The 3,244-nt window shown below is 44.1% G+C and overlaps 1 pseudogene; it reads right to left on the bottom strand.

The window, feature by feature from the left end:
* Positions 1 to 2,797: 2,797 nt before the first annotated feature.
* On the bottom strand, positions 2,798 to 2,915 carry LOC126420079 (5S ribosomal RNA; annotated as a pseudogene).
* Positions 2,916 to 3,244: the final 329 nt, after the last annotated feature.

Consider the following 3,244-nt stretch of genomic DNA (forward strand, 5'->3'; position numbering starts at 1 on the left):
CAGCTTTTGTTGTGTAAAGGTGTATGATGTAAGCTTACATTTTTATGTTCAGTGCTGTCAGAGAACTTTATTATTATTATATTATTACGTGTATCTTGTTCTCAACTGTACATACTTGTACTGTAATGTGCTATACAGGGTGGTCCATTGATCGTGACAGGGCCAAATATCTCACGAAATAAGCGTCAAACTAAAAAACTACAAAGAACGAAACTCGTCTAGCCTGAAGGGGGAAACCAGATGGCGCTGTAGTTGGCCCGCTAGATGGCGCTGCCATAGGTCAAACGGATATCAACTGCGTTTTTTTAAATAGGAACCCCCATTTTTATTACATATTCGTGTAGTACGTAAAGAAATATGAATGTTTTAGTTGGACCACTTTTTTCGCTTTGTGATAGATGGCGCTGTAATAGTCACAAACGTATAAGTACCTGGTATCACGTAACATTCAACCAGTGCGGACGGTATTTGCTTCGTGATACATTACCCGTGTTAAAATGGACCGTTTTCCAATTACGGAAAAGGTCGAAATGGTGTTGACGTATGGCTATCCTAGTGTCCGACACGTTCGCCGGATAGTTACTTATTTAAGGAAACAGGAAGTGTTCAGCCACATGAGAAACGTCAGCCACGACCTGCAACAAATGATGATGCCCAAGTAGGTGTTTTAGCTGCTGTCGCGGCTGGTCCCCACATCAGTAGCAGACAAATTGCGCGAAAATCGGGAATCTCAAAACCGTCGGTGTTGAGAATCCTACATCAACATCGATTGCACCTGTACCATATTTCTATGTACCAGGAATTGCATGGCGACGACTTTGAACATCGTGTACAGTTCTGCCACTGGGCACAAGAGAAATTACGGGACGATGACAGATTTTTTGTACGCGTTCAATTTAGCGACGAAGCGTTATTCACCAACAGTGGCAACGTAAACCGGCATAATATGCACTATTGGGCAACGGAAAATCCACGATGGCTGCGACAAGTGGAACATCAGCGATACTGGCGGGTTAATGTATGGTGCGGCAATATGGGAGGAAGGATAACTGGCCCGCATTTTATCGATGGCAATCTAAATGGTGCAATGTATGCTGATTTCCTACGTAATGTTCTACCGATGTTACTACAAGATGTTTCACTGCATGACAGAATGGCGATGTACTTCCAACGTGATGGATGTCCGGCACATAGCTCGCGTGCGGTTGAAGCGGTATTGAATAGCATATTTCATGACAGGTGGACTGATCGTCGAAGCACCATACCATATCCGCACGTTCACCGGACCGACAACCTCGGATTTCTTTCTGTGGGGAAAGTTGAAGGATATTTGCTATCGTGATCCACCGACAACGCCTGACAACATGCGTCAGTGCATTGTCAATGTATGTGCAAACATTACGGAAGGCGAACTACTCGCTGTTGAGAGGAATGTCGTTACACTTATTGCCGAATGCATTGAGGTTGACGGACATCATTTCTGAGCATTTATTGCATTAATGTGGTATTCACAGGTAATCACACTGTAACAGCATGCCTTCCCAGAAATGATAAGTTCACAAAGGTACATACATCACATTGGAACAACCGAAATAAAATGTTCACACGTACCTACGTTCTGTATTTTAATTTAAAAAAGCTACCTGTTACCAACGGATCGTTTAAAATTGCGAGCCATATGTTTGTGACTATTACAGCGCCATCTATCACAAAGCGAAAAAAGTGGTCCAACTAAAACATTCATATTTCTTTACGTACTACAATAATATGTAATAAAAATGGGGGTTCCTATTTTAAAAAATGCAGTTGATATACATTTCACCTACGGCAGCGCCATCTAGAGGGACAAACATAGCGCCATCTGGTTTCCCCCTTCAAGCTAGACAAGTTTCGTTCTTTGTAGTTTTTTCGTTTGACGCTTATTTCATGAGATATTTGGCTCGGTTACGATCAATGGACTGTTTATGGGCGAAATTCGGTTCAGGCACAACTACTGTACAGCACATGATTCCCTGACAAGCCATTGCTTTTCGCTGGATGTTTGGTCATATCATTTCTCGCCTACGTGAAATGTGAAGCTTAAATGCAAGACCCCGAAATCGTCGTAGAATACGAACATACTAAGCTGCTGAGGTCACTGTGCTCGCTGCCCGTAGCTGTGAATCCCCAAGTCAGCGCACGACCAATTCAACATGAAGTTGGACTCTCGAAAACAAGTGCACATAGCATTCTGCAATGTCATAAATTCCATCTTTACCACGTTGATCTACACTTAAAACTCCATAGAAATGACTTAAAAAATAGGACCTAGTTTTGTCAATGGGCTCAGAAAAAAATCTGACCAATCCTAATTTCTTCTCAGATGTTCTTTTTACTGACGAAGTGTCATTCTCCAGCCAAAGGGATTGTAAATATGAGGCTTATGCTGTATTAATACACCAACAATCCACGATGTCTCCGACAGGTAGAGCATCAACATCCATGGAAAGTTAACGTTTGGTGCGGAATTATTGGAGATACCATTATCGGACCTTCCCAGACAATATGCCTGATTTCGAAGACACTATTTCTGTTCTCTTGGATGCCATACCTGTGAATCAGAGGATGGTCATGCAGTATCAGGATGACGGATGCCCTGCACATAACTCCTTAGAGCACGAGTTCTCTCTCAGTCCGAAGAGGCCTCGAACGACCCCAAAGGTACTGACCGACCGCCGTGTCTTCCTCAGTCTACAGGCATCACTGGATGTGGATGAGGGGCGTGTTGTCAGCCTCACAAGGGCTGAGTTCACCCGCTTGCCAACAGCACTCGACAGACCGGATGGTCACCCATCCAAGTGCTAGCCCAGCCCGACAGTGCTTAACTTCGGTGATTTTGCGGGAACCGGTGTTACCACTGCGGCAAGGCCGTTGGCACAACGAATTCTGTACCTTAAATACTCTGTAAGGTAGATTGGACGTGGTTGGCCAGTTAGTTGGCCTGACTCATGTCAGGACCCTGCACCACTGGATTTTTTTTCTGTGGGGAGCAGTCAAGGATTCTGTCCACCAAAGTGTTCCAACAACAACAGAGGACATGGAGCAACGCCTTACTGATGCGTTGCAAGCCATCACAGAGGAAGTAGTAGCACGAGTAGGACATCCCTCAGCCACAGAGTGACCCTATGAATGAATGTCAATGGTTACCATTTTGAGCCTGTGATGTAAACGCTCTATTTTTCATATAGAGGTAATATCACAGTAA

The sequence above is a fragment of the Schistocerca serialis genome, chromosome 9 (assembly GCF_023864345.2).
Source record: "Schistocerca serialis cubense isolate TAMUIC-IGC-003099 chromosome 9, iqSchSeri2.2, whole genome shotgun sequence".
NCBI lineage: Eukaryota > Metazoa > Arthropoda > Insecta > Orthoptera > Acrididae > Schistocerca > Schistocerca serialis.